The following is a 14505-nucleotide window of genomic DNA, read 5'->3' on the forward strand; positions in this document are numbered from 1 at the left end:
CCTCTGTATTTTACCAAAAAGTACTTAAAGATTTTTCAGTAATTACATATAGTCAGAAATTATAAATTTGTCGGAATTTTGACAGAAATTCATTCTGATAAGATATAGAATTAGAATAAGTGAATAATTGAATTTACTAAATGTACCCCTTTTCTTTATAAAGAGAAAGAGATCTCAAAGCCATTTTTCCATTACAAAGGCCTTCATGTCAACAACTTTCATCATTAAATATGATTCCAATTTGTAGATGTGGTTCCAAATAGAATTCTAACTAAAGCATATAATAACTTTATTTCATACAACTCCATCATTCTTTGTCTTTGTTTCCTTTTTATTAATATCAACTTTGCAATGTTGTATTGGTTTCTGCTATACATCAACATGAATCAGCCATAGGTATACATATATCCCCTCCACCTTAAACCCCCCTCCTTCCTCCCATCCTATCCCACTTCTCTGGACTGTCACAGAGCACTGTGTTGAGCACCTGCATCATACAGCAAATTCCCACTGGCTGTCTCTTTTACATATGGTAATATATATGTTTCCATTGCTACTCTCTCAATTTGTCCCACCCTTTCCTTCCCCCACTTTGTCCACAAGTCTGTACTCCAAGTTTACATCTTTATTGCTGCCCTATGAATAGATTCATCACTACCATTTTTATATGCTTTTCTCTTTCTGACTTACTTCACGCTGTATAACAGGCTCTAGGTTCATCCACATCAGTAGAACTGACTCAAATTTGTTCCTCTTTATGGCTGAGTAATATTTCATTGTATATATGTAAAACAACATCTTTATCTATTCATCTGTTGATGGACATCTAGGTTCATGAAAACATTTGAGTGTTTTTAAATAGCATAATTTCAGAGACTGCTCTGAAAAACACTGTGATATAATTGTTAATATTTCCTTGTATGATGAAATTAATTCTGATGATTATACTCAGGTCTTGGGGTGTATGGATATATATTTCAGATCCTAGGATAAACGGCTTCAAGCCCTATAGCAGTTTCATAGATCTGACTAGTAAGTTATCACTATAATGGATAATGAGGGAGGTCTGTGGTTGCTGGTTTTAGAAAAGGCAGAGGAACCAGAGATCAAATTGCCAACATCCGCTGGATCATGGAAAAAGCAAGATAGTTCCAGAAAAACATCTATTTCTACTTTATTGACTATGTCAAAGCCTTTGACTGTGTGGATCACAATCAACTGTGGAAAATTCTGAAAGAGATGGGAATACCAGACCTCTTGAGAAATCTGTATGCAGGTCAGGAAGCAACAGTTAGAACTGGATATGGAACAACAGACTGGTTCCAAATAGGAAAAGGAGTACGTCAAGGCTGTATATTACCACCCTGCTTATTTAACTTATATGCAAAGTACATCATGAGAAACGCTGGACTGGAAGAAACACAAGCTGGAATCAAGATTGCTGGGAGAAATATCAATAACCTCAGATATGCAGATGACACCACCCTTATGGCAGAAAGTGAAGAGGAACTAAAAAGCGTCTTGATGAAAGTGAAAGTGGAGAGTGAAAAAGTTGGCTTAAAGCTCAACATTCAGAAAACGAAGATCATGGCATCCGGTCCCATCACTTCATGGGAAATAGATGGGGAAACAGTGTCAGACTTTATTGTTTTGGGCTCCAAAATCACTGCAGATGGTGAGTGCAGCCATGAAATTAAAAGACACTTACTCCTTGGAAGGAAAGTTATGACCAACCTAGATAGCATATTTAAAAGCAGAGACATTACTTTGCCAACAAAGGTCCATCTAGTCAAAGCTATGGTTGTTCCTGTGGTCATGTATGGATGTGAGAGTTGGACTGTGAAGAAGGCTGAGCACTGAAGAATTGATGCTTTTGAACTGTGGTGTTGGAGAAGACTCTTGAGAGTCCCTTGGACTGCAAAGAGATCCAACCAGTCCATTCTGAAGGAGATCAGCCCTGGGATTTCTTTGGAGGGAATGATGCTGAAGCTAAAACTCCAGTACTTTGGCCACCTTATGCAAAGAGTTGACTCATTGGAAAAGACTCTGATGCTGGGAGGGATTGGGGGCAGGAGGAGAAGGGGACAACAGAGGATGAGATGGCTGGATGGCATCACTGACTCGACGGATGTGGGTCTGAGTGAACTCCGGGAGTTGGTGATGGACAGGGAGGCCTGGCGTGCTGCGATTCATGGGGTCGCAGAGTCTGACACGGCTGAGCGACTGAACTGAACTGAACTGAATGGTTAGAAAAGAATATTTTTTCAGAATAAACTTTCTAGCTTTCTACATTTTTTTTTAATTAATTTTATTTTATTTTTAAACTTTACATAATTGTATTAGTTTTGCCAAATATCAAAATGAATCCACCACAGGTATACATGTGTTCCCCATCCTGAACCCTCCTCCCTCCTCCCTCCCCATACCATCCCTCTGGGTCATATTTTCTCAATATTTAATAGTCTCTGTTTGAACATAGTTTCCAAAAAACTTACATGATTAGATAACAGTGCAAAGTAACATAAAAATCAGAAAGCCCTGACAAAACACAAATCTGGTGTTATTAATTCTGTTCCTTGGTGAAGGAAATGTAGCTACAAAGAATTAAAATTCACTCAAATAACCCTCTTTAAACAGCCATGATCTCTAAGATATGGTAAATTGTCCCAGGTGACTTAGATGCTCAGTTCCATTTCCAGTGCCTAAAGCATCATAACAAATATCTTATAATTCTAGGGGCTCCTTCTTAGGAAGCATGCTGTCATCTGGGAAATGTGTAGATTATCTCCCTTCCAGATACCATATTTCTTCTGAGTTCACAATGGTCTTTTCCCCACATTTAGTTCTCCCACCCTGTTTTATTTTCATCTTCCTCCAGTTTTGCTGAGAAATACTCGACATATATTACAGTGTAACTTTAAGGCATACAGCATTTTTAAGGCATGAAAAGTGAAAGTGAAGTCGCTCAGTTGTGTCCGACTCTTTGTGACCCCATGGCTCCTCAGTCCATGGAATTTTCCAGGCAAGAATACTGGAGTGGGCTGCCATTTCCTTCTCCAGAGGATCTTCCCAACCCAGGGATTGAACCCGGGTCTCCCGCATTGCGGGCAGACTCTTTACCATCTGAGCCACCAGGGAAGTCTAAGGCATACAGGTTTGATTTACATATACTGTGAATTGATTATCAAGATGGGCTCAGCAAACATCTATTTTCTCATATAGGTACAATTAAAATTAAAAAAGGAAGAAAAAAATAAGAAAGAAAAAATAACCTCCTTGTGATGAGAACACTCAGGATTTATTCTCTTAACAACTTACCTATATATCATACAGCAGTGTTAGCTATAGTCTTCATGTTGAAACTTATATCCCTAGTACTTATTATTTATTTTGTAAGTGGAAGTTTATATGTTTTGACCACCTTCTTCCAGTTTTGTCTCCTACTACATTCCACCTCTGGTAACCACAAGCCTGATCTCTTTTTCCATGCATGTCTTTGTTTATCTCCCCATGCAAGTAGATCATAGAGTATATGTCTTTCTCTGTGACTTATTTCACTTAGCCCAGTGCCTTTGAGGTCCATCCATGTTGTCACAAATGGTAGGACTTCCTCGTTTTATGACTGAATAATATTGACAACTTCATTATTCTTTCATCCATTGATGGGCACTTTGGTTATTTCTATATCTTTTTTCTTGTAAATAATGCTGCAATAATTCTTGTATAATGTGGCAGTATATATATATGTCTCCATCAGGGTTATTCTTTTCATCTTCTTTGGATATAGTCTCAAAAGTGGAATTGCTCAATCATATTAAATTTGTATTCTTAAGTTTTGGAGGATCCTTTATATGTTTTCCATAGCAGCTGCACTATATATGATTATACATATAATACACATATGTATTAAACAAATATGGAATAATAAAGTAGGGAAAAAAGTATACACATGAAATAATTAGCTATAATTGTCTATGAGTGAATGGGATTATGGAATTTATTTTCTTCAATTGTCTTTGCTTTCTTGTTTTTCTGTAACAAACACATATTGTTTTTATGAGAAGGATTGTTTTCAAGTAATTAAGAAACTAACTAAAAGGCCCTTGTCTTTAGGGCATCACTCTTCAGTCAAAAATAAGAAAGAAAAAGAAATCCTGCTCTTTTATATACAGTGTTTACAAATCACAAGTTTCCTTACAAAGTGTTTCTTTTTTTGAAATGCAGTTAATGATTCTTCTACTAGAAAAAAAATTTTGTCCTGTCCATGTTACGATTTTCAAGCTTGCAATGTGTGCTGACCTAGTTTCACTCTCAGTGTGTATACTCACTAGGAGATCTGTAGATATGATGCACTCATAGCAGACCATCCCTTAGGTTGGTTTGCTACAATTTTCAAGTTAATTTTTTAAAAAATTCTGACTCTAATTGTTCTTTGCAGATAGATTCATTTCAGACAATAATTCTTTTCTGAGTCTACAGCCCTTTCTGATTGCACCACAAGTGAACACTGTCCACATGCGGACAGCAGAGCTGTGGAAGACCACAGCATTTACTCTCCATTTGAACTGTATCCTAGTTTCTCTAGCCACTGGGTCCTTGTCAACTCCAAATGTGCTGATGTAGAAAATTATATCCATACAGCTAACATTTGATGGTTGACATGGAGACATTTTTTTTCCATTAATTTCTAAATCCTAGGGGAGTTCTATATTTCCAGGCCAAACACTTGACTGGTGTCTATTTGACAACGTAAACATTCAGTTAACTCTCACTGTACCAATGCAGGTCAGAAACAAACCTGCAAAAATAACCTTGCATAGTTATCCTGATTTTTCCTTTTAATTGGTCTCTGTGCATAGTATTATATTGAGCTGAAATGCACAGAACACCTCTCACTTGTTTTCCTTTATCTATTTCTTTTATTCATTTGGAGTATTTGGAAACAAACTCTTGGACATTAGACCATTTCTGTTTCATACTTTAATATGTATCTCTAAACAAGAACATGTCTCATCTTTCTGCCTGTTTTGTGAACGCTCCTGTCAGGTACAAAACAAACAAATAAAACCCCTTACCTTTGCGCAAACAAAGCTGCTTTTGGTCTCATGGATAATGTCACTGTAACCACTGGTTCAAGAGACTGGACCAAATCATGAACAATTCAGAAGCAAGTAAATTTGGGGCTTTCTTATTTCAAGTTTCTATTAACCCCCACCCCATGTTGTTACTTCCCTTACAATGTATTGGTATTGTGAGTATCTTGTAAATAGATACTGTGTCTGAGTCTCATCTATACTTGTAGCTTACAGTGCAGTATCTGGCCCATGGTCAGTCACAAATACATTTTTTTAATTTGATTTTAAATATAGTTATGAAAATATGAGCACTGATAATATTAATTGAAGCTATTGTTCCATAAATTTAAGGGGGAATTTATCAGTTAGTAAACAGGAAATGGGCTCAATGTTAGCAGAGTCTGACAAAACTATGCTTGCCACCCCTCGAATTACTTTATTTCTGATTATATCAGTATATATAGATTTAAAAGATTTATTCACTTAACTCACTTGACCATATTAGAGGCTACTGAAGAAAAAATTATAACTTCCATTCCTTTACAGTCAAATGTCTTTGTTTAAGGGATTCCCCAGTAGCTCAGCGGTAGCGAATCTGCCAGCAATGCAGGAGCCACAGGAGATGTGGGTTTGATCCCTGGGTCTGGAAGATCCCCTGAAGGAGGGCATGGCAACCCACTCCAGTATTCTTGCCTGGAGAATCTCATTGACAAGGAAGTGTGGCCAGCTACAGTTCATAGGGTCACAAAGAGTTGGACACGACTGAAATGAATTAGCATGCATGCACGCATCTTTACTTAATGCCTTGCCCTGCAATTCCCAACAATCAGCTGGAAACAGTCCATTTAAATAGTGTGGGTAGCAAAATAAAAAGCGTTCTTACTGTGGGGATAAAATAAGATGCACCTTTTCTGTATGGATAATAGAACACATATTAAAATAGGTTTATCAAGCCAAAGGTGATGGAGAGAAACAATGAGAGCTCTGGAGGAGATTTCATTTTGCTTGGGTTCTCTGACCGGCCGAAGCTGCAGATGGTCCTGTTTTTTGTCAACATGATCTTTTACTTTCTGGCTGTTGCTGGCAACTCCACGATCATCTTTCTCTCCCTGGTGGACCCTCAATTGCATACCCCTATGTACTTCTTCCTCAGCAACCTGTCTCTCTTGGATCTCTGCTACACAACCAGCAGCATTCCCCAGATGTTGGTCAACCTCTGGGGCCCATACAAAACCATCACCTATGTGGGTTGTGTCATCCAGCTCTTTGCCTTCCTCTCTGTGGGGGGCATTGAGTGCATTCTACTCTCTGTCATGGCCTACGACCGCTTTGCGGCTGTGTGCAAGCCGCTTCAGTACATGGCCATCATGCACCCACAGCTGTGCCTGCAGCTGGCAGCCTTCGCATGGCTTAGTGGGATTGCCAACTCCATCTTGATGTCCCCACTGACGATGTCCCTGGGGAGGTGTGGTCACCGTCACATCAATCACTTTGTGTGTGAGATGCCAGCTATCATTCGAATCTCCTGTGTGGACACCAGTTGGGTTGAAGGCTTGGGTTTCTTCCTGGCCATTCCCATCGTTCTTGTGCCTCTCACAATGATACTAGTCTCCTACGGTTATATTGCAGCTGCGGTGCTGCGGATGCAGTCTGCAGCCGGGAGGCAAAAGGCCTTTAACACCTGCTCCTCCCACATGGTCGTGGTATCTCTTTTCTACAGCAGCATCATCTACATGTATATGCAGCCTGGGAATATAGCGAGCCAGGACCAGGGCAAGTTTCTCACCCTCTTCTACTGCCTAGTGACCCCTACTCTGAATCCCTTCATCTACACGCTGAGGAACAAGGATGTGAAGTGGGCCATGCGGAAGGTTCTTGGGAAAGACTGTAGCCTGTTGGATGCAGGAAGGCACTGATGTAGGCAGGAAGGCACTGATGTAGGCAGGCAGTACTCATCCTGAGGGTCTTTCGTCCATGAAAACTGCTCTGTTCCAGGACAATAACAATGCACAATTCCTTGTATAATGCTGAAATGTTATAAAGCAGGGTCTTCTCTTTTTCAGGGGCCCTTTACTCAATAACTTGTTTCCTTGCTTGCAGACAGACCCTCTATTTTCTGCAAAATGACAGAGTTATTATAGTTACAAAAGATAATGTGCCAGCTAATCACAAAGGATAATGTACTACTCAGTGGAGTTTTACAGGGAGATAATTGTTTCTTTGCAGCTAACTTGTGACTCTGATTCCAGAGATTTGTAATGTCAATTTCAGGTCAGATACACAGGAAAGGAGGCATTGTGTCAGAACAATACGTGTGTGGACATGTATGTGTGTGCGTGTGTGTGTGTGTGTGTACGTGAGAGAGAATGACCATTATTTTCTGTTTGTTGTTGTTGTTCAGTCACCAAGTCATGTGCATCTTTGAGACCCCATGGATTGTAGCACACCAGGCTTCCCTGTCCTTCACCATCTCTTGGAGTTTGCTCAAATCATGTCCATTGGGTCGGTGATATCATCTAACCATCTCATTCCCTGTCATCCCTTTCTTTTCCTTATTTTTAGGGGCACACTTGTTCTATTTAGGGGTATACTTGTTCTATTTCATATAGAAATAGTTCTGAATTTTTAGTTCTGAATTTTTCAGACCTCCATGGATATGATACTGTTGATTCTTCAGGCCATTGCTTGCCTTCTTCTGTCCTGTGTAAGCAATTTGTAGCTGTTTCAGTTAGAGCAATATTTCTTTTTAATTTTAGGTCATATGTCCCTTACTTATCATGAAATCAATTCAATGAATTTTAACAAGCATTTAAAAGTGAGTTAACACAAAATAGATTAGAAAATTTTAGAGGATCACACAGAGTAAGGTGAATCAATTGTGTGAGTGTGCATGTCTGTTAAATACGTGTCTTACTGTGAACCATGGACACAAAAGTTTGAAAGTCACCTCCTTAAAGAGTCTCTATTGGAAAAAGCTCCTAAGCAAGCTGTATATCTCCACTGGAGAAACCATTAGGGATACAAGTTTCAATAATTCAAAAACAGAGGGTCATTGAAGGAGAATAGTGGGGTGGTAGCACACGGACAGGAAGAGTCTGGGAAACAAGGGAAACACAACTGCTTGATATAAAAGAGTTTTCCAGGACAAATGATGATGATGATGACAATGCTGACAATGAAACTAATTATTATGAAAATAGAGATGTGTTTTGTCAACTCATGCATTTTTACTTTTGACATTTCTGAAGTAAAAATGATTCAAGATTTAATGGCAAGTCATAGGTAGCTTCACATTATTTTTTTTTCTTAGACTTGACAGTGTAAAGTGAAAATAAGAAACTTTGAATAAGTTTTAAAATAATAAAATGTCAACTATTTCCAGGAACTAGTTAGTCTTTATGATGGTTAACTTGTGTTAACAAGTGTCAACTTGTCTAGGTCATAGTACCTAAAATAGAACAGGTCTTATCTGATCAGTTGAAGGTCTTAGAAAGAGGTCACCAGAGGAAGAGGAAGAGGGAATTCTGCTCCCAAACTGCCTTTGGACTCTAGTTACAACATCACCTCTTTCCTGGGTTTTTAGCTAGCTCTGTAGATTTCAAACTTGCCAGCCGCCTATACCACATAAGCCAATTCCTAAAATTCTCTTTCTTATGTAGATATATAATCTCTCCTTCTCTCTCACCCCCTCTCTAAATATCTGTCTCAGCTCAGTTCAGTTCAATCGCTCAGTCATGTCTGACTCTTTGCGACCCCATGAATCGCAGCACGCCAGGCCTCCCTGTCCATCACCAACTCCCGGAGTTCACTCAGACTCACGTCCATCGAGTCAGTGATGCCATCCAGCCATCTCATCCTCTGTCGTCCCCTTCTCCTCCTGCCCCCAATCCCTCCCAGCATCAGAGTCTTTTCCAATGAGTCAACTCTTCGCATGAGGTGGCCAAAGTACTGGAGTTTCAGCTTTAGCATCATTCCTTCCAAAGAAATCCCAGGGCTGATCTCCTTTAGAATGGACTGGTTGGATCTCCTTGCAGCCCAAGGGACTCTCGAGAGTCTTCTCCAACACCACCTACAAATCTCCTTACCTCTACATATCCTATTAGCTCTCTTTCTCTGAGAACCCTGACTAATACAGTCTCTATCAGTACTTTCCAAAAATCTTATATAAAATTAAGTATGTCTCAGTTAACCTTTGCATAAGCTTTATGTAATTTTCAAACCCTAAATTCTTTAGGTTTATACCCAATTTCATGTTTTCCCTGCATATTCAAATAGCTGTTTCCTCAGACAAGATAAAATTTGCCTTTTTGTTTTTTTGCTCAGATTTTCTCTTTGAATTGTCATAAGTTAAAAAATTGTGGGTATTGCAGAAAATAAAGAGGACAAGTGAGCCTACGTCTACAGTACTATTTTTATTTTTTGATTTCTCCAAGTAAAAGGAAGTTTGTTTTAATTTTTCTTTCTTTGTGTCTCATAAAGTCTCTGAATTTTTTTCACTGTTTTGTCTATTGATAGTTTTGATACGTTTATACTTGTATCTCCCAGGCTTTGTATACCATCTCTTTGTAGCTTTTGGTACATCAAATGCATTTAGTGTAGGCCTGTATAAACAACAGGGCTTCCCTGATAGCTCAGTTGGTAAAGAATCCACCTGCAATGCAGGAGACCCTGGTTCAATTCCTGGGTTGAGAAGATCCACTGGAGAAGTGATAGGCTACCCACTCCAGTATTCTTGGGCTTCCAATGGGCAATGCAGGAGACCTGGGTGGATCCCTGGGTTGGGAAGGTCCTCTGGAGAAGGGAAAGGCTACCCACTCCAGTATTCTGGCCTGGAGAATTCCATGGACTGTATAGTCCATGGGGTCACCAAGAGTCAGACACCATTGAACAACTTTCACTTACTCACTTCACTCTAGATAAACAACAGTCTTAGAATAAGATTTTATGCTATATTGAAATAAATCATATAAAATAGTAATTAATCATTCAAAATTATATTCATTTTTTTCTGGAAAACAAAAACAAAAACAAAAACAAAAACAGCCTGATAAGCACTTCTAATATACCCATTTAAAAAAATATAGCTGAAGTGTAAAGTATATCAAGATTGATAAAAATCAATTAGGATAAGGTTGCACGCATTTTCAATGATTTATGAAAACCATAATTTGATTTTTAGTGAACACAGCTTTCTCTAATATATATTCTAGCAAATGCAACTTCACAAAGCTAGCAAACAGAATCTACCTATAGGAGATAGATATTAAAACCTCTGTATTTTACCAAAATGTACTTAATGGCTTTTAAGTAATTATATGTATACAGAAATTGTTCTTTATTATGATGACACAGAATTTTTCATCACAAAAATGTCAATATTATTAACTTTCCAACACTGTTTTGAGTTTTAAATCAACAAATACTGTGATTGCTCTGTGAACTTGATTCATCTTTTTAGAGCAGCACTGTGTGCTAGTTAGCCTAACCTCCAGGAATAGATCTCATTTAAAGATCTCATTTTAGGAATGAGTAAATGCATGATTGGACATATGAAAAAAGAAAGTAAAAATATTCTACTGAATGAAAAAATAACGTTATATTTCTTGTAAACTGAAGGCATAGAGCTGAGTAGGAAAGTTGATATTTCTGTAATTAGAGATGAATCTGTATAGTATGTTACTGATGAAATCTCTAATTGGCTGGAAATCCAGCTAAAAGTTCTACTCTTGAGACATTTGCATCTTTATATTCCTCCTCCTGAAGCAGTATGAATTGCTTTTTGCTCACAACATTTCTGGCACCAAATGTGTGAGATTATTCCACATCAATAACCAATATTCCAACTCTCCAAAGACCAGCTGTATATCTGATAATTCAATTTAATTCTGACACTAAGTACACCTGAATTTAACACCAGATCCCACTGATTTAAGAGCAAAGTCCTGCACAAGATCCCTACCCCCTGCCCGGCCCCAGTTCAAAAGTCAGTTGCAAGTTCTAGATTGCCACAAACCACCAACTGACTATAATCATAGACTGCCAGGACCTGTCCTTTGGTCAGGTTAAGTGATTTTCTAGAATGACTTACAGAACTCAGGGAACATTAAGTGTACTGGTTTATTATATAGAATATAAATGAAGAGGTACATGGGATGAGTCCTGAGCAAAGGAGTTTCTGCAAAGTTTGGGGTTCACTACCTTCTTGCCACATAGATTTATTCACCATCCTTGAGCTTTCCAAATCCTAGTGTTTAAGGTTTTTATATAGGTCCATTGCATAGGCATGATTGATTAAGTAAAAACTGACCATTGGTGCCTTATTTTCCAGCTACTCCCCCTCCCCAGAGGTTGGATGTGGGGCTGAAAGTTCCAGCCTTCTAATCATATGGTTGGTTCCTCTGACACCCAGACTCCATCCTGAAGCTATCCAAGGACTCTAGGTTGAGTTATTTCATTGTCATAAACTCAGGTATGGTTGAAACGGACTTGTTATGAATAACAGAAGTCGTTCTTCTCACTGATAGCACTCAGAAAATTCCAAGGGTCCTAGAAGCTCAGTGCCAAGACTCAGGATAAGAAAAATCTATCTATTTCTTATTACACCACAGGGGATTATAAGAAAAATGGCAGAGATAACTATGGATAAATATGCTAGACTTATATATCAGCCTAAAATCTTGATTTGTTGTTGATCAGTGGCTCAGTTGTGTCCTGCTTTTTGCATCCCCATGGACTGCAGCATGCCAGGCTTCCCTGTCCTTCACTGTCTTCCAGAATTTGCTCAAACTCATGTCCATTGAGTCACTTTGTAATTATCTAACTGCTACGAGGTCAATAATATCTACATCACTGAGTCACTACAAATATTGGGGGGGAAAGGCAAAGGACTTCACACAAATTAGCCACCCTTAATTGCAGACATTCTATAAAATATTAACAAAATAATATAACAATTAACATATGTACCTACATAAACAACTTACAATACCATAACCAGCATACATATACATATAAAACTATAGAAACAACCAAACAATATAATTATGAACAAAAAAATGAAAACAGAAAATACTTTATCTTTATCTTGGCCTGAAAACAGTATGAGTACATCCAACTCAATTGGTCACCTAATTTGAACTCAAGAAATTTTGTACAGAGATGACGTCCCCAATATTCTGCCCCTCTGAATCATTTATTTCTTATTCCCTCATTTTTAAAAAATAACTTTGATCCCTTTAAACCAGCTTCCTCCTCACAAGTGATGAGTTTCTAAATATCACCTCGTGTCCCTCCAGAACCACAATTCTGTAATACAGTGTGCCTAAGTGCCTTCTTCACAGTCTTGTTCCTTAGCGTGTAAATCAGGGGGTTCAGCATTGGGGTGACCACAGTGTAGAAGAGGGCCACAAGCTTACCTTCCTCATGAGAGTTTCTCTTGGCAGGCTGGAGATACATGAAAATGATGCTCCCGTAAAACAGAGCCACTACTGCCACATGGGACGAGCAGGTATTGAACGCCTTTCTCCACCCTTCTGCTGACCTGATCATCAACACAGCCCAGGCAATACGGCTGTATGAGACCAGAATGAGACCCAGAGGCAAGACAACAAAGATAAAGCTGGCCACGTACATCTCTACTTCATTGAAGCTGGTATCCACACAAGCCAGTTGCATAATGAGGGGCATCTCACAGAAAAAGTGGTCAATGCGATTGTTCCCACAGAGAGGCAGGAGCATGGTGAGCGTGGAACCTACCATGCTGGTGGTCAGACCCCCAAGCCACGAGGCAAAAGCCAGGCTGCAGCAAAGCTTTGGATGCATGATGACAGTGTAGTGGAGTGGCCTGCAGATGGCAGCATAGCGATCGTAGGACATGACTGCCAGGAGGACACATTCAGTTGCCCCCAACCAGTGGGAGATATAGAACTGGATCACACACCCTCCATAGCTTATGGTTTTCTGTGGTCCCCAGAGGTTGACCAGGAGTTGTGGGACGATGCTTGTGGTGAAGCTAATGTCCAGGAAGGAAAGGTTGACAAGAAAGAAGTACATAGGAGTGTGGAGATGCACATCCATGCAGGAGACCACAATGATGATGCCATTACCCAAGACAGACACCACATAAATCCCCAAGACAAAGATAAAAAGGATGGGTTCTAGAGAGGGTCGTTCAGAGAAGCCCAGCAGAATAAAAACTTCTGGAAAACTTACATTGGCTATTTCCATCATCACATACAGCTAAATGTAGGGCAAACAAGTCACCTGCAAATGAGTGGGGGGCACAGGGTATGAGGCATATAATGATTATATTAGTTAGCAAACTTTAAACATAAATTTATATCCTTTGTTCCTGAAAGCATCTGATCAACTGTTTCATGGGTAATGGTCCATCAATTTCTTGAAGGTCAGTTTGGAGTGTGTGCCAAGTGATATGGAAATATGCATAGCCTGGGGAAAAATGGATGCATGCATAATTCTTGGCACTGAGTTTTTATTGAAATATTACTTGTAGTAACAGATTTGGAATCAACCTAAATTTTTAGAGATAAGGTTTTCATTGGGTGGAGGATGGCATTTCATGTGATGAGACACAGCACAGATATTAAAATTGAGCCTGTGCTACTTCCTGACTCAGTTAGTAGCCACATGAGTTCATCTTGACATTTCTCCTTCTGTCAAATCTCACAAACATTGGCAAATTTTTGTCTTATTATTAAATATAGCCAGCTTGTCATCACTTCTCACCACCTCTGCTGCTTCTACCTTGATGTTTGCTGTTATCATTTACCACCTGAACTGTTGCTGTAACATCCTAGCTTGTCTTCCTGCTTCCCTGTTACTTCCTTTCAAAGTATCCTCAACACAGTATCCAGAAGATTATGTTAAAATGTAATATGGTCATAATTGGTCCACTGCTTTCTTATCATAGAAAAAGGCTTGCAGTGGTTTTCCTCCAAGGTAGCCACATGCTCATATTCCTCTCTTCCTTAAGGTTGGTTTTAAAACGTCATCTTTTACTGAAGGTTTCCCTCACTGTGTTTTTAAAATAGAAAATAACAGCTCTCTCCTATCTCCCTTATCCCCTTTCCTGCTTAATTTTTTTTGTCCATAGTACTTATCGTCATAGAACAAATATTCTATTCTAATTTATTGTGTCTATTACCTGCCTCAACAAATTCCATGGACATAGGGCTTTCTGTTACTTTATTTTTGAGTTCCCAGTGCTAACTCAGTGTCTGAAGCACAGAAGGTAAAATAAAGCTATAGTTGAGGGACGTGATGGAGAAGGAAATGGCAACCCACTCCAGTATTCTTGTCTGGAGAATCCTGTGGACAGAGGAGCTTGATGGGCTGCTGTCCATAGGGTCGCATAGAGTCGGACACGACTGAAGCGACTTAGCATGCATGCATTGGAAAAGGAAATGGCAAC

General features: G+C 39.1%; 1 pseudogene; it reads left to right on the forward strand.

Annotated features, from left to right (window-relative positions):
- The first annotated feature begins 6037 nt into the window (after positions 1–6037).
- Positions 6038–12909, forward strand: LOC147369176 (putative olfactory receptor 2W6 pseudogene; annotated as a pseudogene).
- The last annotated feature ends 1596 nt before the right edge of the window (positions 12910–14505 follow it).

This window comes from Bos grunniens, chromosome 7 (assembly GCF_055505025.1).
Source record: "Bos grunniens cultivar Pamir isolate PY7600 chromosome 7, Bosgru_T2T1.0, whole genome shotgun sequence".
NCBI lineage: Eukaryota > Metazoa > Chordata > Mammalia > Artiodactyla > Bovidae > Bos > Bos grunniens.